Consider the following 25,972-nt stretch of genomic DNA (forward strand, 5'->3'; position numbering starts at 1 on the left):
ACAGCATTGTACCAGCTACTAGGAAGGAAATTAACTCTATCCCTGCCGAAACGAGGGCAAGCATCCATCTGTTTTTTGCAGATACATCGTCTCCATCTTGTGTAGGTTAAGTCTGGGAAACTACACATATGTGTACAGTAACACTGTGTATATGACTACTAATCATCAGGAAATTACAGTGGGATGTTGCCACATATACTGCTCTTTAACATGTCCATGTTTTTTTGGAGCACATTTTAAAAGATATGGTTCTTATTTTGCCCCCTTCACCCAAACATTGATGTGTTAATAGAAAAAGGGAACATTGCAAGGAACATCATGTGCAGGTTAGCAGAATTACTATAATACTTACAGAAAAAGCTGCAGAACTCAATAGTATATTACAGAATGTTCTTTTACTTCACTTACAAAAATTTTTATCTATTATCCTTATTTTCATCCAGTACAGTTCTCTAGTGTTCATGCTAGATTTGGCTAAGTTCAGTATTCTATGTCTGCAATTTAATTTGAAAAAAGAAATAAATTGCCACCACACCAGAAATTTTCTGACTGTAACAAGCCTCCGTAATAGGACAGCAAAGACATCCTTTTGTTTTATTCAGTTTTTAAAACACAGTCATCAGAAGAAAAGAGTCTGGTTAAAGGAGATACTAAAACACCCATGCAGTTGGCAAAGGCTGATAATGCATGATGTGGTACTAGCCTCTGGAGACTTATTTTGATAATTTTAAGCATTTAAGAAAGTAAAATTGCACTTCAGGTTCCAAAGGAGCTGAAAAACACTGAACTACTCTTCGGATTCTGTTTCCTCTGTAATTTCTTAGAGCATAACGTGGACAGATCTGAGTAAGTAGCTGTCTCAGAATACCTTATATTTGCTGGGGCTAAACCAATGGTCAGAGGTGATTGCTTTGTGACCGAAAATGGAGGTTACATGGTTAAAGACATTTCTATGTGATAGGGTCTAAAACAAATTGTATGTGGAAATGTCTAGGAAGGGCAAATAGAGCCCTAGAGCCTCTGGTATCTATATACGCTGCTAGTAAGTTGTCTTCTCTTCATTTAATATCACGTAGAGAGCTAACAAAGGTGGTAGGTATTTGCATAGTAGTCTGTTAATAATGTTACAGTTACATGTATCTTAGCTTCATTGATGAAGTAGTGTTAACAGTCTCTGTCCATACATTCTACTATTTTCAGAGAGCAGGTAACTTCGCAGTCCTGAGAATCTGATATCTGAAAGAGAATTTCTTTGATTTTTGTTTGGAGGGGTGGAGGGGGACCTGGTTCAGGTCTGTCCCTAGGTGAATTAGGGTGAGTTAGGCTGCTTGCAGGCTGTCTGCAAGGCTTCCCTGTGGACTGGGAGACAGGCAGGCTTTGAGTCTGCTTCTGTCTTTGGTCAAGGCCATCTTCACATATTGTATGGTCATATCTATCCAATAATACTAGTCTGGAAGAATGAGACTGCTCCTTTTTAAAATTGTTGAAAACTGACTCTATAGGCTTTCTGTGCTGTATATCCAGCTCTAGTGCGAAAGTAGACTGTCTCTGAGACTGGTGTGGCAGCTTGGGGTGAGATGGCTGTCTTATGTTGCTGCAGGGTAGAAAGAACGTGTAAACCCAAGCAATAAGAATAGCTTGAGTGTGAACTGATTCTACATGTGTCATACCAGAAGTAAATGGCTCTATGCAGTCTGTGTTGGAGCCTCAGGCGGCAAAAACGCTATTGCATTTCCATATATTCTCAGTTGCTAGCATAAAGTACAGCATGATCAATGTAAGGTAGCAGCAGCTCCTTAAATAAAGTATTTTTTGTTTAATTGTTTGCTTTTAAGGAATAGAATTTCTCAAATATCTTTGTTTTATTTTAGACATGGACTTGATGTGTTTGGCTTTACCACTGACTTATCCAACCACACTAAAGAAGAACCTACTTTTGCGGTGCAACAAATGAAATCTGTTTACCTAGTCATCTTTTAAAGATGGGTTTTCTGGGAGAGAGAGCAAATTATCCCAAAAGGCCATCCTTCCTGTTAAAAAAAAAAGCAGTATCCATCTTTGTACACATTTTTGCTTTGCTAAGTGATAGTTGAGATTATTTACCTAATACATTATCTTTCATATCTAAGAGCAAAGCTTTTATCTGGTGTCTCTTCTTATTCAGGCAATATACTAGCTAATTTATACGTTATCGTTTATAAGCCGTGTTTACAGAGAAACTTGCATTTGTTTACATAAACGTGCTTTAAATGATCACTCTTATTCAGTGTCAGCACCTCTATTCCGATTAAAATGAAATTAATGTTCAAATGGTGTTTTGCACCTGGTAATAGAGTACCAGCCATTGTGTGCCGGGGTGACACTTCAACTGAACTACCGCACCCTGGGGACAAGCATATTGGCATAGTGTGCTGAGGTTTCTTGGTGCCTGGCCTTATTAAGTGACAGGTGCTTTAACCAGTTAGTCTAATCTGATAGCACAATCATTTCTCTTGAGCTTTGATACTTTTATCATTAAACTTGTTTAACTTCTTTAATTTCACACACACAAGTGATTGCCACCAATGGAAAAAATCTCCCCTTCTTTCCCTTGCCTTCTCCAACCTCTTTTTTGTAACCTTTAGTTTAACACTGGGGAAAGAACAAGACTTAATGAATGTCAAAGTAGGTAATAGCTATTTAAATACCTGATAAGCATCTGCCAATCATATATGTACACAAAGCTTAGCAATGAGTGATGTGCAACTCTTACACCTGATGAGGTGTGCTTCAGGCAGCGCTGTCGTAAGTGTGTGTGGGAAACGGGGCATTTGAGTGGGCCCTGATGAAAAGTACTATTCTTACTAGGGAAGAGCATGGTGAAAGTCATCATCAGCCTCATCATCTTCACCATCACCACCTGCTGCACTGGCAAGGACACGAAGGGCAGGACATTTGTCTTGAGACCCCATTGCTTCCCCTCCCTGTCACCATGGGGCAGAGTTTTTCCTATTTCCCTTCTCTCTCACTTTCTCTCTTTTGTTTTTTTAATCTCTAAATTAACTTTGAAGTCCATGTATGCCATCAGCTATGGACCCCATGAATAAATTTTTGTGCGTTTAAGCCAGTGTCAACATCCTTTGGGCAATGAATAGAAAGTGCTCAGACACCACAAAGTTTCTGAACCTATTTCTGGTCTCTCATTCTAGACAGTGGCCAGGCTCAGACTAGTCAAGGCTATGTAACTTTGCTTTTTGCCATAACAATTTACTTCATGTCTATAGTGCTTCTAATTTCTAGAGTGGTTTCCTTAGCTATGTCTTGAACTAATTTACTGTTCTTTTTTTCTTCCCTGACTTAGTAATTTTAGTTAAGTTTTAAACTCGAGATGAGCTTGTATTGTGCATTATGGATCAATACTTGGAATGTGCTTCCCCAGCATTTGGAAGCCTTCAACATGTCTGTATAAGTCACTCTTCATTTTGCCTGAAGTTGTCTGAAGAGCTTATAATTTAGATTTCTAAAGTCCAAAGAACAAAGGAAACAGTAAAAGAAGCTAGAGTATGTGAAGGTAATAGCAGAAGGAGCAATGGTTGTGATGTGCATATGTGTCCATACAGCTGAGATTGTCAGAAATTATGAGTGAGTTTTGGCTGGCTGTCCAGAGAAGCCATACAGATAGGTGTTCACCATCTCCTGAATATCAGGCTTAGGGTGTCACCCAGCAGAATCATTATCTGCTCTTGCAAAATTGGGCCATAAGTGACTTCCAAAGGTAATGTGGCTATTTAGGGAACCCTGTGATCTTATCTCAATACTCCTATTTCTGGTTTCTCATTCTAGACAGTGGCCAGGTTGTACCTTTGGAAGCTCTAGAAATCAAATTTTCATATACTTTTGATTTAAAAAAACCAAACCACACACAAAAAGAACCCCACTTCTATTTTGCTTCAGCTGAGTTATTTTTACAGTAATTTTTGATTTGCAAAATGATACACTACATTGAAAGAGTCTTAATTAGAAAATCCCTGCTGGCTGTTGAGTGCTTTCAGTTATTCTGATTAATCGGATACTACCACTGTGTGGAATAATTCTGCCACGACTTGGGGAGTCTTTTGAACAATTTTCTGCTGCTCAGGGGTTCCCAAAAGATTGATTATAAACTGAGACCATCACAGGAGCATGCAATAAAAAAAAATAATTGTGTGCTTTTTTAACTCTGACAGTTACAAAGAGTAAATAACTGGAATAAAGACAGAAATCTGACTGTAGATATAGAGGTGCGTTACAGACAATGACTTTGGTCTATGGAGAAGACAGCAGTCAGACTGAAGAGTTTCCTCACATCTCCTTTTTCCTGTAACCTTTTGACTCTGTTTTGTTGCTAAACCTCCTGAGTGCAATCAGAGAGATTTTTTTGAGAATTGTCTTTTTGGCATGGTAACTACTGCAACGGCAGCATGTAATAGCAGTCACAGATACTAGTAGTGTGTTAGTAGTCAGCAGGGAGTATTAAATTATAGACCTGTACTGCAGCAATACTTACCCAAGAAACACACGCTAGAAAGTGCCATATATTTCAGTAAAGCAGTGGGGAACCTTGGTTTGATCTTAAATATAAATGAGAGCTTTTGATTTGTTGTATTTAACTTACTTTCATGTTAGGAGACCAGCCATAGAGGTAGCTACCCCAGCTGGAATAGAGAGGGAGGTTCTCTGGTCAAAATAAAAAAAGAAGCTACGTACAGGTTAAGAGTAGATCCTGTGTGAGATATTTGCCATCTTTTTTCATGTTCTCTCTCTTAAGGAGGAGGAAAGTGGCAGCACACAATGTTTAATCTCTTTAACTGGAAAAAAAAGTTACATAGGTCTGAGATCCACCCAAGAGACAGGAGACAGGCACACCTGTAGTGTGGCTGATGCCAGGACTGTGTGCCCAGGTCAGAGCTTGCACACAGCTGCCGGAGCCACGGGCAGGGGCTGTGGGTCCGAGGTGAGGCGGGTCAGGGCCACTAAGGCCCTCGTAGTCAGCCTGTGTGAAATTTGCTTTTGCACACAATTGTAAAAAGCACACGTGCAAGATTAATATTAATACATGACAATTATGTCTGTGTGAAGGTGTGTCTGTAACCCTACTTTGAGTGTTAGTGGCAGTGGTTAGTGCTTCTCTGAACACCTTTCTGGCAGATAGAGGATGGCCTACTTTCTGCCTTTCTTGCCCAATCTTGCCCAATCTACGTCCCCACTTAAAAAGCTAAGAAAAGTGATGGGTGCGGTAGCTTGCTGAAAACCCATCAGGCAGTGCAACTACATCTGTAATATGCTTCCCTCTCCCTGCTCTGGTCACTCAGGCACAATAAGGGAAAGAAGTATACTCCGCTCTGTGCAGCACCTCGCACCCTCTGGTAGCTGGTAGGAGAAAGTGACTGAAATCTCGGCAAGGCTGTTAGTGTAGCCATATGTTTGGGTTAATACCTAGACAACATTAGCACAAGCTGCACTACTGAGCCCGGGGCTGGCATGGCTGCAGAGGTGGTGTGGGCACTGAATCCCCTGTGCATGGGCGAGGAAACCAGCGCCTGCCGCCTGGCTTGCTTTCTCGCTATTTATCAAGGTGAGGACTGAGGGAGATTTCTGTGCTCTGTTACCTAAGAAGCAAAGTCTTACACCAGGAAACAAGTGACACAGAAAGAGCAGTGTTATAGTGAGGTGCAGAGAGAAGGGGTGTTGGAGTGGAAGAGTCTCCTTCTGCATAGAAGTATGTGTAGGGGAAATGCAGATGGGGTTGTTACTCAGAGCCCCGATGTATTGGTGATGTTTCAGTGGGAAAGAGGGAGATTCCTGTATTTTGTTCTGTCTGGAAAAGAAACATTTTGCTGATTTACTATCAGCTATTACCATGAATCACTGTCTTGGGTAAATAAGGTTGCTGGCCTCCCTATTTTATAGGACGTTATACCAGGTCATATGCTCTTGCACGTGTTGATCTAGTTCATGCTAAAGGCGGTGGTTACTTTTCATGAAGGTTTTCATAGGAAAATTTATAGGGAAGTCAGTCACCAGAGCAAAATGTTTTCAAAATAGAGTAGAAAAGGTGCTCAGAAGTTGTAAATGTGACTTTATAACTGGCTAACCTTTTATTTGTTTACTGGTGCTAACAAGGACAGCAGCCTATATTTTTTGTAACATCTGAGTTCAGGAACTATTGGCAGATCTGAGTTTTCCTTTATGGGTCCAACTTGGACCTCAAAACTGTAACAAAGTAAGTATGGGAGTTTGCTTTGGTTTTCCTTGCACAAATGAGTAGGTGTCAGGAAACTCAGTGTCACGCCTGGAGCAATAGGACTGCTCTGTCCCATCTGTGTGGACTCAAGGTAGAGTGGAAGTATGCTGAAGTGTTTTTGAATCCAAAGGTATGAAGTCATGGATATGATTTGTGCTTAAGAAACAAGCATTCAGACTCCTCATGGCTGTTTCTTGCCAAACAAAATCTTTGTGGCATGTTGCAGTACTGAGAGGGCTCATTTTGTAAGGTTCTTTTGTTCCAGCAGATTAATGAAGTTTGGGGTGGCCTAAAACTTCTAAAAAAAGAAATGTTGGCCTGCCTTCCTACTGTTGTTAAAACTTTTTTCTGCATTTATATAGGTTTTTCATGATAAAGGAAATTTTGTTCGTTAGAAAACATTGTTAAAGCCGTAAATTTGTAAATTTTCAACTTCTCTAGGGTAAAAAAGAGGTTGTCTTTAATCAAGTGAGTTTATTTTCAGTGTTTTATCCTTAATTCAGTTGAGTTAGCATGATGAGAACTAAGCCTCTCTTGGCACAGTAAACATGGCAAAATTTTATTTTGAAAGGTGCAGAGTGAAGAATATGAGAGATTCCCCTAATATATTCAATTGCTATGTTCCCCTGTGTTTTTTAAATGTATTTTTTGCTAAAGATCACAAAAGTGTAAATCAGTTTTGTCCACAAAAAGCAAAATAGAGGACTTCAAATTATCCTGCCAGTGGTACCAAACAAACAAAAATGCAATTATGCTGGAGTTTTACCTCCACCTGCTCTCATTGCAGGCTGTGTGATACTGTGTAGAGCCAGTGCAATGATAATCCAAATAGATAAAATTAAGTTTAAAGGCACATGAGTAAAGGTTTTTCGACAAATATGCTGGAAAGTGCCTATGAAAATAGCTAAGTACTATTATTCCATCCAAATGAACAGGTGAGCTGTGTACACGCCACAGGGTTAATGCAGTATTTGTCTCAATGATAGCATCGAGTCACAAAACTTAGCTTTGAAGATTACCTGCTATTCACATTTGTCATAAACTGCTTTATTTTGCATTTTGTTTACTTGCATTTCAGTAAATGTAAGAAATATCCTACTAGGTTTGTGATAAACCAGATAAAAAAGAGCTCTTGTAAATAATAACACAGATCAAAGAGTACTGAACGACTTGCGTGTCCAAGAGAGGTCTGTCTTTACCCTGAAAGCTTCTCTTCTCTTCCCTCCCAACTTTTGAAGTTGGTTTAATAAAAGATGCTGCCTCCCGTACCATCTTTGCCTCTCATTACTTTGCAGAGCTGTGGTTCTTGTGGGTGTTTTTTGTACTGAAATGGTAGCTTGAGATTAGATTTTTTTCTGCTTCATCCTCTGAAAAGACGCAAAGACCTCACCTGCAGAGCAATTCCATGAAATTGCTCCAATATAGTTTTAGTAATAGGTATTGAAAATGTATTTAAAAAAAACCCCATGAACAATTCAAATAGGGCAAAAATGGAAATTTAATAAGTAAATTGAATTAATAATGTTCACAAACATAACACTTCACAGAAAGAGGATATATTCAGAGAAAAAAAATTACCTACTAATATCTATTGTAGCCAACAAACACAGCATGAAAACAGTCTTTGTAAATCTTTATGTTTTTAAATATGATAAAGAATTCTTAGAAACAAAAAATTACCTTGAGAGTATACATGTGGACAAAGAGGAGGCGGCATGCATTTCTTCTTCAACATTTGTTCTGTTTCCCAGCAACATGAAATCGGTAAAACAATTAATAAGTTAACAAAACAAAAGTTAGAATAGAGGAAAGGGAATAATTTTAGTGCCAGTTGCATTGAATTACAGTTTTCATGTATTTTCGGAGCAGTGTGAATCCAGTAATTATATTATCAGTGTTCATCTAAATGTGATGTTTGAAGGAAATAGGAATTTAACCAGATAATGCCTTCTGGTTCCTCTGGTAGGCTGCGGAGAGAACACTGGGATATGTTAACCCTGATCACACCGAGGTGACGTTAGGTGATGTGAGGAATGAACTGTCAACACAAGAAGGGTCTGCTGGCAGCTTGGGCTAGGTCCTTTGTTGCAGAGAGAATTAAAAATGGTGATCAGATCAATACAGATCAGTCTCTGACTTTGTGCCTCTGGGAGGCTAAAGCTATACTTTTATACTCCCAGTAGAATTTGAACTTGGCATGTGTGATATGCATACAGGGCGTAGTTTCTTCCTCTCTTCCTTTTTTTCCCCCTTTGTATTTCAGAGAAAAAAACCTGCCTCCCTCTTTTATGGGTGGCATTACTCTTACTTATTAACTTGATGAAAGGGTTGAAAGAGTAGAGGAAAACTGTCCATCTTCTCCTCTTCATTCAGTTGTCCATAGCAGGGAGAATTAGAGATGACCTGCAAGTCCTGCTTTCCCATCACTGCTTGTGTCACAATCTTAGCAGGGTTGAGAAAGCAGTAAGGCAGCTTTATGATTGCGTTCATCTAAATAAGTATCGGGACAGCCAAATTCATTGACAGTGGCCTGCTTGAAGGATGAAAAGTGGCTTCAGGTCTCAGTTTTGAATTTTGTTTTGGTTTTAGCTTTTCTAAGTAGGTGTATTTATAATGTGAGTGTCCATGCGTGTCCTACAGAGACTCCATCATCTCAGCAAAGGAAAGCTAGTTATGAAATATTTTGCAACTAATTCATAAATCAGGCAGCCTGGGATCAGTGGAATGACAAAAGAAAAAAAGGATATATAAAAATGCTTCCCAATTAAGTCTGCTCATTTCCTAGGAATGGAAATAGTCCTTTGGGTCATTCCACAGTTCTCTGAGTGTATGGCATTATACAATTTATTTTTAATTTCCATTTTCTTTGCAGAGTATCATGATCAGGTCACATTAAAAACATACAGTCTTGAGGGAGTAGTGCCCTCCACTGATGTCTGTAAGGGAGCTCTCTGTACACTAGCAGGCACATCTGTGGTATGTGGTTTCAAAACATTGCAGAAGATAAAGCTACACGACTGCCGTTAATATTGTATTGAGCCATGTGGCAGAAGTCACTGGCCAAGTATTTGTCTGGAAGAGAGTTGCTTTTCTTTTAGAAAAAGAACAAACTAGACATGTTGCAAATTAGATACAAAATAATTGATGCATTGTTTAGTTTAACCATTTAAACTCAGAAAAGGCTATTGACATACTGGCAATATTTGCTGCTCTGTACTGCCAGGTTAAGACTTACAAGTAGCCTGTTAAACAGTAATTCAATAACAGTAATTATTAATGTATATACAACTCAAACATTAATATTGCATTAATGTTTTTTGCATTTATGTATACACTAGATGCTTTATGAAATATTTATCTAACCATTGTAGTTTCAGTTAACATCTCTCAATTAGCATATTTTACCAATAAAGCTTGAAATGGTAAATTAACTTTTCCATCCTTGAAATAGCAGGAGTTTTTGATTTATTTGCTGTTGGAACACCGAGGCATGAACAAAAAAAAAGAATAATCTCCACTAAAAATAATTTTATAGGAATCAGGGAAGTGCTTTGTCATGTAAATTCTGCTTTAGGATACAGGTGGGACACCCTTGCTGTCCCCAGTGTGCAGGTTCTGCTATGGTCTGTTGAGCTACTCACAAAAGTGATGGTAGAGTGAGTCAGGGTTTAACAACATGTCTTTGAGTTCCTATGTAATGATTTTTTTTGCATCATTATAGTGCTAATTTTTGAAGTTGAATTTTTATCGAGTAGGCTCCAGAGGCGATTGTAGACTCAGTAAAATGCTGTGGGCTTTTTGTTATTTCTTTCTTTACTTTCAATCTAGAACATCTACTGTTTTAATTCCAAGTTTGTTACTTTACTGATGAAGTCTTCCTCTACCATGCTTTTAGAAAAGAGACTTCTTATGAAGGCACTTCTCATAAATTAAAGCTTTTAAAGCAGTGTCATAGTTTGTGGCACTCTTACAGTATTAGCACAAAGATCCAAATGAATCATGGGTATGGAGCATGCACAGGTTTCTCTGTACATAGGAGTGGGTTGGCAGGACAGGGCAGAGGGCTGTCATATAGCTCCCTGTGCTGAATATTTTTCTTTTTCTAGGAGAGCACTGGAGTGTTGCAGTCTGTCAGTAATAATTATCTTTTTTAAAAAAAACAAAAGAAAATGGGATCACCTCGACAGAATCAGAAAGAAGTCCACATGCTAGTTTGCTAAAATGAAGACATCTTAATGAAGACATTTTGGAACACAGGTGGCTATTTTTCCTGCTATGTTTATATAATTTTCAAAATATGAAAGAGAGTTTATTACAATTATGCAATCTAAAATGACCATCACTGTGAAGCCCTCTGTTTGCTTATATTAAACTTGTCTTTAAAGCTTACAGAGTGATTCTAGTGTGGTTTTCCCCAGTACACATCTAGTAGCAAACTGTTTAAAATGGTAATTGCCGATGAGTTGTCTCCCACTGGAAAATCAGAAAGAGCTGAGGTAACCTCTGACAGTAGATTGTGCTGTTATTTGAGTGCCTCCTCATTAAGCATTACTTACACTTGCATTGGCACTTTAACACATGAACAGCTTATTACAGTGTCTCTTAGAAAAAGAGAATTTCTGTAATGCCTTTTTCTTAATTTGTTTTTTAATAAAATGCCCTACCAGATTGAATTGACACGAGAAAAACAAGTCATGTACATATTAGTTTGTATTTGAGATTCTTTTATAGTTTATTCTTAGTGTAAGCACACTGATGGTTTGCTTTTGGAACTTTAATGACAGTTTGGTAATGTACTTGTGAGTAGTTTTTCTATTACATGACATTGTACACCATGTACAATACTGTTGTTTGTTTTTTTTTTTTAAACCTGTTTTTTTTTCCTTCCGCAATTCATTTATCATATATTTTTGATGAGATTTGCTTGTTTCCAACACTAGTTTTATGTCTAGTTACTTATTTTAGTAAAACAACCCAAATACGTTCCAAATCCAAACAATACAACTGTGGGTTTTTTAGTTGTGGAATGATTTTTGCGTTTGTATTTGTGAATGTATTTATTAAGTTGTTTTTGCAGTCATTGCTGATACAAATGAGTATAATCAGTAAAATAAAAGCTATCTAAAAATTCAAATAATCTTCCTCATAAATGAATCAAAAATATATGTTTTGAAGCAGTTAAAATTTTGTCCATATCAAAAATGTGTGGTTAGAAAAAGCTAAATCTTCTGATAGCTTCTTGAAGGTTTCTTCTGAAAGTTAGCAAAAACACTTCAGTAAGGAAGAACTTAGTTTTTCATGTACAACAGCTCAGATTGACTAAGGCCAGGAAAAGATGCAAAACTGGTTTGGACTGCCTCTATCTGATGCAGTATTGTTACTGTGGTCTAAGGATATAAGCAAGGTAAGGTTTCTGAGAAGGAATAATACATTTTATCCTACTGAGTGGTGTAGCTGGAAAAGAGCAGCTACATGAGATGAGAAGCAGACAAAAGAACTGTAAAAATGGATATTGTGAAATTAAAAAACCCTAGTAACATAATAGTGTGGTGGTCTTGGAGCAAAGACCAGTTTTTCTTTCAGGATGCTTTAATTGTAGCCTGGATTCTGCTCCCTGGTTGATTCCTGCTGGCTGCACTGGGCTCTGGGCATGTGTAGCTGTGAACAGTTGCTGAGACTATGTAACTGAGACCTTGTGAGCTGAAGTTCAGTATCATTTTAGCCTTTTTTCTTCATTCAAACTCCGTCAGTGGGAATTACGTCCAAATTGCAAGGCATTGACACGTTTTGGGATTGGTGTTAGATAATAGCAGTATTACTTAGAAGGAGGTTCCTGTTTAACAAAATAAAAAAGCAAAACTAAATTTAAACTGGTATCTTAAATTCTACAAGAATTTAGTGTTAACAAAAATAGATGTGAAACCTTATGAAAGGGAAATACTATTTTATTTTTTAAACAACACTGATTTCAGCCCTTCTTCTCTCGCACATACTCACAAGCACCAACACATGTGTGTTTAGTGGTCTGGATTACTTGTGTGGAATTGGGAGGATGGCAATGAAATGTTTTTTGAACACGTCTTTTAAACTTGTTAGGAGTCAACAGTTACTACGGGAGGATCTTCTGCCTCAGAATCCTGCTTACTGTTATTCTTAATTACCCTCTGTAGTTCCTTGGCAAGGTTGCTGCCCCTTGTCTTTGTTCCATCGTTTCGGGAATCATAGTTGCAGTCTGTCTTCCTGCTGGAAGAGGCAGGAGAGCAGTGACTGTACTGCTGTACTACAACCTCCTTGCCATCCTCCTGAATTACAGCATGAGTCCTCTGCTGACAAGTCATCTCTGCTGTGGCCGTTTCAGAGCACAGGCCTCCTGGTCTTGATGCAAACAGCACGTTCCTCCCTGTTCACCGGTTTTATTGCTGTCAGCGGTGTCCTTGTTTTATCAATACATGACATTCTTTTAACCCTTGCTTTATTGTTTCTTCTGATGCTTTCACACACATTCACTTCTATTCATGTTTCATTCAGACTAATCTTAGTATTTGTGTTGCAAATCTCTAAATGCCTCAGGAAAGGATCCACACGTTTTTCATCTATTTAGGTCACTAGTTGAAGTATGCCAAACACCTGTAGGTAAATTAACGGGCTTTTTCTTTGGCTCTGCTATTTTGGAAGACCTTTTGGATTTGCAATAGCAATTTTCCAGGGACTACTAAAATATGCAAACTTAAATCTTGCTCTTCATATTCACCCTGAAGAGTGCAAACTGTGCCTATGTTTCTTTTTAAGGTAACAAGACTAATTACATAGCTGTTACTTAAAATTGAAAATTTTGCATCCAGGCAATGGAGTTACAAAGCTGAAGGGGTTTCATCTGTAAATGGATGCCTTTTATTTCCTTTATGGAAGAGCTAAAATCGCTATAGATTTTTGGCATACATTTTTGTTGCTACTTCATCTGCGGAAGCCAAGAGAAGTTGCTGGATTGTTTTTATTTTCTGTTTGTTTGTTTCCATATGGTGTAGAGACATCTGAAACGTTTTCACCTGCTGAAATGGATGATTCAGTACAAGAGAGGAGCAATTACACAAATGTATCATGCAAGCATTCCCAACCATTGTGACATGGTAATTTTTGTAGGAACACAAAAGGGAAGAAGTGGGTGAGAAATGTAGAAATATGAAAGACAGCTGCTGAAATATAAATAATACATGCCTTGGTTTGTAGCGATAGGTGGGTTGAATGTTTAATAAGCAGAGGTCAACGATACAGCAACTAACATCTTGGTTATTTGTGGATTTACTGCCTGCGTCACAACAAGAAACGTTGTTTTACATATGACTTCAGAGAACAGATGCGAGAACCCTGAAAAGCTTTGCTAATGAGCTTGTGTTTGTATATGTGTATAGGAAAACACAGCAAGCTGTAAGTGATTTGATACACCCACTTGCTGATTCCCCCCAGTCAAACAAGTCACTGCCTGTGTGCAGTCCTCTGGTGGAAGGTAGGGTATGCATACATGGTTCTTCTCTCTCATTTCTGATGGCAGCTGCTGTCTTTTATAGGGTTAGTTGTGTGCCACATGTGTCTTAGGTTCATTTAGTTTTCACATGCATATGGCTAATACATGGTAGACCTTATCAAGTTATATATGTGTAGCAAGACAATAAAATAATTTTTTAGTTTCAGAAAATAAAACTAGAAACTAATTTTAGGTTACATTGTTCCAGCTTTGTATCAATTTTTTTCATATGGAAAAATCATACTGAAATCAGTTTGATTTTAATACAGTAATAGACCTAAAAATTCCATATATCAGCAAAAAGATTCTCTTCAGCTGCATCTATCAGCAAAACACAAGTTTAAAATTTTATACTGCATATGGATGATTGATGAGGGAGTTTGTGTCATCAGCCCGTGCTAGGTCATAAGCTCACGCTAGCGGAAGGAAACATAGGGCAAAGTTTTGGCAGTGTGATGGCAGGTTTCAGTGTAGAGTATCTTCTGCTGTGCCCAGTAACTTATGAAGCCCAAATATGGATGGCTAATTGTATTTTTAACACCAGGGAAGAAAAGGACACTTACAGTAAAAATGACCATGTTATCTTCCTTTTCCAGTAGGGCAGTCATCTGGATTCTTGGAAGGTTAAAAGAAAACTTAAAAATTCTTTCCACACATCAGGGGTGTATTTAGGGTGAATTTTACGCAGTTTTACAGCTTGTCTTGCCCTCAGAACTATTCTGTTGCTAGAGGGTGTCCAGACCTAGAATTTTTAAAACTTGTCTTATTCTTAAGGTCAAGAAGAATTTCAGTATTTCTTCAGTTTGGGTAACTGAATCTGGTTCCCTTTACTTCAGTCAATCCTGAGCACTTGCGTGTTGCTCTGGATTTTGAGTCATCAATCCCGATTAGATCATCTACCACCCATTAGCCTTGCTGAGGACATACAAAATGTGGATCAAGCTGAATTTCTGGCTTTTTTTAATAAAAGGGAAGCAGTAAGCAATCATACTAATTTTTCATAGTGTTTTCTGTGAAGGCATTTGAAGGACAAATGATTGTGGCCCGTTTCACTAGGCCCAATGCTATTCTGGGTTTAACAGTGCTGCCTTGCAGAGAATGGACCTGGGAACAGCAGTGTCTCTTGCTGGGAGGATTTTGAGCAAAGAAAAGGGATCTGAGTTATTAAAAGAGTAAAAGAAAGGCGACTGGAGAGTGGACACTACAGAAGTCCTATAGTGGAGTTCTGTTACAGATTGGGGACTGTAGAAAAATGAGAGAGAGGAAATTTGGGAAAAGTCTCAATCAAGAACAGTTTTTGTAAGCGAAATGCTTGATCAACAAAATCTCAAATTTTACTTCAGGGCTCTTTATTTTTTAAGGAAAAAAAACCCAAACCAAAACCCCACCTCTTGCATTCAGTCAGGCCAGAAATGTCACCGTGATCTTGACAGTGAAGTACCTCGCCTGCTCTGAGGTATCCCTTGGGACACATCTCTTCCCTTTGGCAAGTTGGAATAAATCTTATTTGGTTCTGTAAATTCATATTTCTTCAGTGAAATGCCTCACTCTGGTAACTAGACAGAATATTTTTCCATGTGATTTTTTTTTTTTTTTACAGTATTTGATTTAGGGCCATACTGATTTTTTCAGTTTATAACTCATGGTGTTTCAGATGTGTGTCAGAGTCCCCAGCTCTACTTTCTTCTTCCTAGCAAGTATTGTTTGAGTCCATTCACAGGGCTGGGAGGAGCGGAGAGAACCATTCATTACAGTCAGCTGTGGAGGGAGGGAAAAAAGCTTGTTTCTAAATATAACGTAAATTAATCCCACTGTGCAGGATGTATTAAGCATATGTAATTTCTGTCTGAAGACATCTGTGTATAAAGAATCAAGGGCAAATATGCCCAGCTGGTGACCTGGTGAATGGCTGCATGGCAAAACTATATAAAGAATAAACTTTTGTTTCTGATAACCTGGCACTTTGGAGAAAGGGAAGCACAGTCAAACTGATGCAGAAATGACATCAGAGCTTTCTTAGTTGTCTAAAGCAAAAAAAAAGAGTCACAAGACTGTGGGGTAGGCCAGAAAATAATTTCTGCTCTATGAAATAGCTGTTACTATGGTGTTTTTCAGCTACCAGCTCAATAATTTCAGCTGCAACGGAGGATGAAAATTGATGCTAATGGGTAGGAATTATTTTTTTTAATCAAGAGTGCAAGAGAGCCTCAATTACTAAGGAAAATATGAAGTCTGTCTTCCAACTACTAGTAATTACCACAGGCTTTTTAAATTGTGCTCCTCTGTTAAGTATAATTCATTTTAAATTGTGTGTATTTCTGCTTTTTTCCTCAATAAATAAGCCAGGGAAAATCAGCTAACCAGTAATTTAGTCAAGTTGTCCAGTTGGTTGTATACTATTAGACAGTATAGATCTCACATATCCACTATACTACAATATGGCACAGCAACTAATTTCTTTTATAAGTTTTGTCTTAATATCTTGAGTGAACACCTGGAAAAGTATTAAATACAGAAAAAATAATTTTGCATAAGCATGATATTGTTGGACCATGTCCGCGTCGCATTCTGGTCTGGTAGCATTTTGTATGGATATGAGGGTGAAGGCAGGAGGGAGTAAGACTCTGAACAGCACAGGAGGTCATCAGGTCCAGAGTGGAAGGTGGAAAGTTGTTCCACAGTGTTTGCTGTGGATGTTGGAGCTGCTTACAGCCCAGGCCAAATGCTGGAGTTGCTCTAAAAGACGTAAGTTTTTCCACAGCCTCACAAGTGCAAAACTGTCAGTCTCCTCCTGGATCTGACCTTGGCATGTCGCGCAGAGAGGACAGGGGTCCTGCAGGTTTCTCCTAGGAGAACCTAGCAGGGACTGGGGCTGGCCCTATAAGTGAAGCGAAGTTGAGCTGCATCTGCGATGTGAAAAGTCATGTCTTAGTGACCACATCTCCTTAACAGCACCAACATGCCTGCATATGAATTGCAGGTGCATGTGAAGTTAGACAAAAAAAGAGCATCTGAAGAGACGTGTCTGGATGTACGTAGCGAGGCTACCAACAGAAGTGGCTACAGGCTCTCTACAAACAAAGAGGTACTGGCAGATAGCATTGTTGTTTAAAAACAAATCTTAAACGTACTTGCTCCCTGTGTTAAGACTGCTATTTACAATTAGATTCAGCACAGCGATCAAGGCAGCTCAAATAAATCGCTGTGTTACTTGATATCACCTTGCATAAGAAGTGCTTACTATTGCATCCCTTCAGTCGTTTCATGACATACAGGTTCAAAATGGCCCTTTTCTGAGTTCTTTATAAAACAAAGGGACAAAAGCTATTCCTCTTGTACCAAGGATGATGAACAGACAGACTGGCTGTTCAGAAAAATAACCTGCTTCACTTGTGTCCCAGGCCTTGTAGTGTTTCAGTAACAACATCAGATTTGCTCTCTGAGGGCGACTGGCACAAAGCCTGGTGCAAGAAAGGCCAGATGGTTCACTAGATGTGACACTTCGTTGGCAAAGGAGATGTAGGATCCAGTACTTCTGCTAATGATTTAATGTATGTTGGTGATGCAGACATCCAATATTTTTACCTCTTCTATATCTATTTGCTTTATTTCTATTTCCTTCCTCTATAGAAGAGGTAAAAACATTGGTCCCCATGTCATGGGGGACTCTCATGGGTGTCATGTAAAGTCCTTGGGTTTAAAAATTTTTGGTTATATTTTTGCAATAAGTAAAACAAGCTGGTCCCTTAGGCACTGTGATTCAAAAAGCTAACAACTTTGAAAACATTTATATTCCTGTTACGGTTAGAGCAGTAAATCTGGACATTCTTTTTTCAGGGTTTTAATTTCCTAGCTTGGGTTTCAAAGGTAATGCTATACATTTGTCATTTCTTCCTGACATGGGAACAATCCAAGGTCCTGAAGTTGCAGACACAATATTCTTTAAACTTTTTTCCTTCCAAGGCGCTTGAAGAGTTTCAGGTTCTTTGAGGACATCGGTTTTAAAATAGAGGCAAGGAATTCAGACAAGTCAAGTGTACTTCAGCAAAATAAGTGGGTTTGGTTATTTCCTTGATTGGCTGAAATGATCATGTGGCTGTTGAAGGACTGTAGTTTGTCGAAAGGGAGAAAATGATTGTTCCTGCCCAGAAATTCTGTCCATTTAACGGGACAGTAAGTACAAAAAGTGGGGTGGGAAAAATGGGCAGTGGGTATGAAGAACTGGAGAATTATCAGTGCAGCACTTTCTTACCTCCCTTCAGATAGCTATATCTGAAAGAAATACAGGTGGGTATCCAAGACCTTTAACATGATGCAGTTACTTTAGAATCTGCCTACAGACAATGAATTTATAAAATACTAAGGACAACAGTAAAAAAAGTCACAAATGGAATTATATTAATGGTCATTTCCCATAGTGATTTTGACATTACAAATACCATCATATCCCACAAGTTATGCTTGCTGTAAGAACAATTTTAAATTTCTTCACATATGTTTTCTAACTTTATTCCATCTTCACAACAAGTCATGGTAGCTGCTGCCAGTGGATTGTGTAGGCAGGTGTTGGCCTTGGACTAGTCTTAGGCAATACCGCAACAAAAGTCAATTACTTACCTGTTGCTGCAAGGAAATCTTATGTTCCCTTTCTGGGACTAAGCAGCTATGAACTAGCTCCTTCCCTAAAATCTTTTCTACCTTGTAACTATACACTTTCTTGGGAACAGAAACCATGTAGACAAGTATCACACTCTGAATGAAGGGGCTTCCAATATAATTTACATCTATGCTGAAACACTCTGCAGGTAACTTCTTTGTACGGGGCAAATTCATGCTTGATGTAGTTCAGCTAAGCTGAGTTTGGTGACCAGGAACTCCACACTGATAAATCTCTTACATAATTAGACTTCTAAATCAATACTCATGATGTAAGTAGGAACGTGATGAGAATTCTAATAGGAGTGAGAAACATTATCTTAAAATTAAGGCGATCACCTGTTTTATGAAGGAAAAGAAAAATGTTCGGTATACAGCAAATGTTGTTCCAAGGTAGTTCTCTTGCAGCAGACACTTCATCTTGGATATAAAACATTTGGTTGCACATGTGCACAAACTGAAAATGAAAGAAATATGTTAAAACAACAAATTAAGCTGTTGCCCACTCTTTTTAACTGCAGTGCAATTGTTATTTATTCACTGAATTTTGAAGTTGGTAGCTAGAATGTTAAAAAAGGTTGGATTTGGTTTCAGGAAGTTTACTTTTTGTTTTATGGTTTTTTTTTTTTCATCTATAAAGGCAATTCTGTCAGTCTGATTACTATACTTTTTTTAAACTAAAATATACAAGAATTACAAAGACTTACAAGAATTTGGCCCTGCTTGAGCAGGGGTTTGGTCCAGATGATCTTCAGAGGTCCCTTCCAGCCTCAACCATTCTGTGATAAAGTTACGCATTTTTTCAAGCTATGTAAGCCAACATGTATCCTGATACATCCCTGTTCCCTCTGGAGATGAATAGATGAAAACAACATACATTTTAACATAAGAAGGGTATTTGATAGCTTCCTATCATGGGTTGCCAAAAATGAAGTGAACCACTTTTTGAGTGAGGTTTGTTGTTTAACAGAATAAGTTCTGCGGAAAACACCTTCCTCAAAATACCTCAGAAAATAATAAAAAACAGAGTTTGAGGGTTGGGAATGTAATCATCCTGGTGTTTCAACAAGAGAAGTTTTTCCCGTTCATCATGTTGACAGAACCTGTGACTTTTTCAGTTAATTGTTTTTAATGGAAGGTTTTAATGGCTAAAGCCCAGTTTCTAACCTTTTCCGTTGCTTCCTGCTTTGTTTTTTTATAAAGAGGGCTGCCAGCTCCTTCCTTGCAGCACTGTGTGGAGCGTGGGTGGGGTACGCAGAGGCTCTCTGCTGGAAAGGACGGCTGGATCCTGAGAACCCCACTCTAGGTGGGAGGGAAATCAGCAAGCAGAGGAAGGCAAGCTGTGAGGAGGAGGATTTTGCTAGAGCGTGGACTTTGTTTTGATTCAATTACGTGCTGATTAATGTTAACAAAAATGTAAGATGAATGTCATACCCAGCTAATGGATTGGGTTCCATGAGTTAATTGACAAAAGCAGTATTTCTTCTTCTTTTTTTGGGGGACGACTGCATGGCAAATGCACTCGTTTTAGATAACAGTCTCTGGTTTCCATGGGGATCATTCTTCTGCTTGTTAAAGGTATTACTAAGAATTGTTCACATTATTTGAATTATTGCTAAGAGCTAGTATTTCAAAACTATTTCAGCTGTTGATGCCTGCATCAACACTTTGTGTCTGGCAGTGAAATCTGAGGAGGGTACAACTTGGGAGAGGAGCAAAAATATTTTTTGCTGCTTTGAATCAGACTAATGCACTCTGATAACATTTCATGCTCAGAGAATGTTACTCCTTGCAGGTACAGTGAACTTGAAACACTATAAAGGCTTGAAGGAGGTCTGGGCAGCATGCTGTGTCGGACCATTGTGTTTACTTTCTCAGTGTACTTCTGTGCAACTTCATGTACTGTGGCTGCTTATCTGTGATATATCTCAATTAAAAAAAAAATGTAGGGGATGACTGGAAACAACCATCCTTTCAATCTGAATACAGTGGAATTGGTATATAGTACATGGAGATTTTATTGAATGTTGATAGTTATGATAATATAAGAGGATAAAACAAACTCTGTTTGACCTTGTTTGGCAGGCTTTATACATGTGTTTGTTTCTAACGTGAAAAGAACTGCTTCTCATGCTGCTCTATTTCCTATTCCTCTTTTTTAGTTGGAGGAATTTTCAAAGGCACAGACAAGCTGGGTACTCTACCTCCTGCTCATTCAGTCTGTGTACTGACAAGGTTATCAACTAATGTCAGGTGTAGTAAGGGGTTTCTGTAAACATAGCTCATTCTCTGAGAAGACCAAAGATATGCTTTTCCTTTTTAAATGAAAAACACTTCATCTTTTTCTTCTAGTGGTGGAATTTTGTGCAACCAGTATGGGATATGCTTTGTCACATGTCATCATTTATAAGTGACACTCATATCCCAGGCAGTATTGAATTACAGGAAACAGCAAGATGCTACGTTTTCCAGCTGCTTGTTCACTCCAGCTCTCCCTGGATGCCTCCCAGCTAACCTGTTATGAAGTTCGAACCCAAGGTTATGTAGCCCTAGACCACTTATCCAGGAGAAACACCTCAGAAACTAACCCATGGTAGAAAATGACAGCTTTGCCCACTGTGAGGATGTGCCACAGCCTAGTACAGTTGTAATCCAAGGAGAATACTGGTGTTAGACTAGTGTCTTTCACGGGTTCAAAGTGAATGACTAATACATACAGAATAGAAAAGTGCCTGTAGACATTGTGAAAAGATTCAGAGCGCAATTGCTATAATGCTTGTTGAATTACCTTGTTGCCTGGAACATTGTTATCCTCTTCCATGGGAAGGAGTTGCTGGGGAAAGGTGAGGAGCAGTGAAATGGGAAATGCATGCAGTTTTGTTCTGAAGTGTCTTAGTATTTAATGCTGTGCAAAGTTTCTGGTGTAATTTTTTCTCTGAGTGGGTGGCTTTGAGATGCATGAAGGGAAATACTTGATTTGAAGGCATCAGCAGAAAGAGCTACCAGGCTATACTGAAGCTGATCTGGTTCATCAGAGCAGCTTATTAATATACAAGTTACTCATAGTTGCAAGTGGAAAAAGAATGTTTCCCTGAGGGATACTCACTCACTAATTTTCCAGTGTCCCAAGTAGACACTTCTGTCTGCTTATCCTTTTTTCCCCTTTCAGGCTCTGACTTTATTTTGTCAGTCTAAAGAGTTCTTCCTCATCTTAGAACCAGTATTTTTTTATGCTTTATTCTTTCCACTTCCATTTAGGATTAGTCAGCACCAGAGCTAATTTCATTTCCTTGTGACTCTCTGATGTTTAAATGACAATATGACATAATTTGTAGAAGTAATTCAACAGATGAGAATCTGGAGTCTTGAATGAAGCTCCTTTGTAGGACCCTGAAGAATAGCTCAGGAGTTCTCTAGCAGCTTCTGAAGTATTAATGAAAACCCCTCTAATTTCTTTTATTTTTCCATTCTTCATTTATATTCATTCTAATGGAGATGAAACTTGCTTTGGAAGTAAGGTTATAAAATCAATGCAGTTCAAACTAGATGAAAGATTTAAATTAAAAAAAAAAAACAACAAAAAACCCCAGCTTCTCCCCTACTCCAGGGCGTTGTAATAATATATTATTACTATGTGAGAAGTACTTCTTTAATAACTGGAGAGTTAGAGATATTTTTGAAAGCAAGTGGTTTGATTGACTGAATATCTCCTAGCAACTTAGGAAGCTTTAAATACAACTGATTGAATACTGCCTGTGGAATATATTGTCAAGCCCAAAGCACCTGCCAAAACCAGATGATGATTCCATTCTTTAAAACACATCAGGTAGTAAATACGTAACTCAATATTTTGTCAGCTACCAAAAAGGAATTTGCATAAGACGCATGACGCAATATATAGAAACTTGAATTCCAAATGGCATTCAAGTGCTGCAGACCTAAATAGTACATCTGTGAGGTAGATTTTGAAGTTAATACTGCATGCTTCTATTGAAATAGTGCAGTGTTTTATCAAGAAGCTAAACTTGACTTTCTGGTATTTCTTGGTACTTGCCACTTGGTATACACATTGGCCATGTGAACAAGAATATGATCTTGCTGGCATTTTATGTGGGCAACCGTAGGAAAACTCTACTTGGCAAATAAAAGCTTGGGGTTTTTTTATTGGTTAGAGGAAGAATCAAGCCAAAGAATGGTAGTGTCAACAGAGACACTGGGGGGGACTGCAGCTGCTTTTTCATCTCTCAATCAGCTTAAGATGCTGTTTTCTCTCATTGTGTATATTTGTATGTACCCTACAAAAATACTAACAAATCTGTCTGCGTCATAAATCAATTACACTTCAACTCAAAAGAGCTTCTGTTAAGTGTCAACAATATATAGTATGAACAACATGTGGTTGTTGATACAGTCTGCAGTAAGAACAACCTAACTTTTCTTGGAGGCAGGAAGCTAAACTCTGCATGCTGTCCAGCTGCAGCAGAGTAAATGGAGTTGTCTCGTCAAGCAGTATTTTTATGCTGGTAGCTATGCTTTGGTTGATATGGTGGTAGTGCACAGTACATCTCCAGGAGAACTAAAATAAGGGAGAATCACATTTTATTAAGATGATAGTGGCCTTTACCATGTAGTTACTGCTCGTGCAAAACAACTAGCTCGCACACGAGCTATGCACTGAGCACAGCTGCATAATTTGGCCAATGCTGAGAATTTTACTAATTCACCAATACCTGTCATTCAGGACAATTTTTGCCTGGTGCACAGTGAACTGGATAACAAAGAATGATTGCAGTATTTCTTCAGTATAAAAATTTAAACATAGTTTAATCAGTCTCATGCACTGAGCTATTACATTTTATTTTTGTCTTGGATTTGCTGTCTGGTAAGATGATTTAATGACTGTCTGTTGCTTAGTGTCTTATGGAAAGAGAGGTATTTAATAAACCACATTAGAATTGATTAGCTATGGGATAGTATCATCAAGAGATATGTGCTCCACTAGAGATTTTTCTCCATTAAAACCACTGTGAAGAATTACTAGGGGGAGTTGTATAAAGTATGTTTGCTTTCATTTCGTTGTCAGATCATTTCATAAAAGGGTGAATGCTTTCTGAAAATAACTCTGATGCCTTTTAAGTTTACAAAGAACGCTTGTGAAACCCCTGAGAAAACTTTGCATGTTTTTGTGCTGTTTTTATGTTTGTGTGACAAACATTTAGCTGAAACATTAGACACCTCTCAGTTTCAATTGGACAACTTGCTTAGAAATATGATCTGCACATATCTTTAAAAATGTGTCCTTCTAACTTGCTCTGGTGGCCTTGCACATTCATCTGCAGCCTTCCAGTTTTAACACACTTTGAAAGTTTCTATTTCCTGTTGCTGTCAGTGAGTCTTCAAATGCTCTGTCTGAAGGCGGCACTAAAAAGTTCAAGTGGTAGGTGCTGGAGCCACCAACCAGCTGGAGTGGTTGGTGGCTGAGCCAAGACGGTGTCTGTGCAGGCATGGGTGGAAAGCCAGGACCAGGTTACCTGATGTGGAATGTGTGTGCCACACTCGGCTGTGCTAGCAGAGATCCTCCTTGCATAGCTCTGCACTAGTACATCTCTATCTGCTTGGGTACCACAGAAAGTGTCTGCCACAGTGTCTGATGAGCGTAAGAGTTTGCTTACTTAAGAGTATCACTTGCCCTGGGAGGGTAAAGCCAGAGCCAAGAAGACGGGGAGCAAAGAAACCAGAATGGGCTGTCTGCTTCTCACCGCCCTCTGCCTCCTTAACATCACTCCCCTCTGCCCATATAGACATGGGAGGAAAGGGACTTCTCAGTCTGAGCAGACCAAGGCAGAACAAGAAAGAGCTGTTGCCGAGCCAGTGTGTGGTGTATTTCCATGTATGTCAGGTCCGTGGAGCTGAGTGCGCTCCAGGCGGTTTGCAGCAAGTGTTTAAGTACAGATGTGTGATTTCCACCGCCAGCCATCCTGGGCTGACCTGTCTTTGGTAGTCCTTCTGTGTGCTTAAAATGCATTTGGAGCAAGTAAGCATTTCTGTGGCCATATAGTGGGTGTCTGCATTTCCTTCACCTATAGTATTGTCTTTAACTTTTATTAATCGGAAATGACCAAACCTTTGAGGACTGTGGGTGTTTTATGACATTCAAGACAAGACATTAATATTAAATTCATCTTCACGTTTGCACAGTTCTAGTAAGCCTTTTTTTTCCTGGTAGCACTCTTTTTTTTGAATTAAAAAAAAAAGCAAACATCTTGCTAAAGACAGGTTTTTAAAGGAGAGCTCAAATCCTATATTCTGAGTGTGAGTTTTCTGACATCTTGGTATGCATTAGAAGGTGCCCAGAGCTGCGTGCAGTAAGAACAGATTGCTTCATTTACTCTTGTGCTGTTGCTGTGTGACTTAGAATCGTAGGGAAATTTGTGATGGAAAATTTGTTTCTATGAGATGATATTTCTTCCTGAGATCTGGATAGAGTAAGATACAATAATTAGGGAAAAATAGCATCTGAGCTAATGCTGGTTTCTCTCTGTACTTCTGCTCCACTGCCATCCATTCACCGTATTTGAAACAAATGTGTAGGGCTTGAATATCCAAAACAGTGGGTTGCATTCTGTGCGTACTTTTGTGAAGTTATGTGCATCAAGTCTTTCTTCTTTTTTTGCCTGTCCCATTTGTTTAATTACGTGTTATTATGTATGTGTAGAATCTCTTGAAAAAAAATAATTTCTTCTGGATGTGGCTTCACACAGGTCCGTCTGTGCCATTGAAGTGGCCAATGGAAAGAAAAGCAAGCTGCTGTGATCCACTTACACACAAACAGATTAAAACTATATGTTTATGTTTACTTACAGAGTATTTTTATCTTTAAAAAACAATTATGCACTAGTTATTAAAATATGAGCACTTTAGCAAATTTCTATATTTGAATACTCAGGATGGCTCATTTAATGCAGGAGTCAACATAAGCATCTAAAACCATGGTTTGGATATCCTACTTAGGTATCTGCCTCTGAAATTCCCGAAATCATTCATTACTAGACTGTTGTGGTTTAACCCAGCAGGCAGCTGAACACCACGCAGCTGTTCGCTCACTCCCCCCCCCAGTGGGAAGGGGGAGAGAATTGAGAAAAAAAAAGAGTAAGATGCATGGTTGAGATAAAGACAGTTTAATAGGACGGAAAAGGAAGGGAAAAATAATAATAATGATGATGATAAAAGAATATACAAAACAAGTGATGCACAATGCAATAGTTCACCACCTGCTGACCGATGCCCAGCCAGTTCCTGAGCGGTGGTCACCCCTCCCCTGGCCAACTCCCCCCAGTTTATATACTGAGCATGACGTCACATGGTATGGAATGTCCCTTTGGCCAGTTTGGGTCAGCTGTCCTGGCTGTGCCCCCTCCCAACTTCTTGTGCACCTGCAGCCTTCTCAGTCAGTAGAGCATGGGAAGCTGAGAAGTCCTTGACTAGTGTAAGCATTACCTAGCAACAACTAAAACATCGGTGAGTTATCAACA

At 38.7% G+C, this 25,972-nt stretch overlaps 1 protein-coding gene across 1 annotated transcript in view; it reads left to right on the plus strand.

The window, feature by feature from the left end:
* Positions 1–25,972, plus strand: part of GPR176 (G protein-coupled receptor 176) — a 44,453-nt gene that overhangs the window by 14,824 nt on the left and 3,657 nt on the right. The window lies entirely within an intron of this gene.

Source organism: Aptenodytes forsteri, unplaced genomic scaffold, assembly GCF_000699145.1.
Source record: "Aptenodytes forsteri isolate BGI_AS27 unplaced genomic scaffold, ASM69914v1 Scaffold342, whole genome shotgun sequence".
NCBI lineage: Eukaryota > Metazoa > Chordata > Aves > Sphenisciformes > Spheniscidae > Aptenodytes > Aptenodytes forsteri.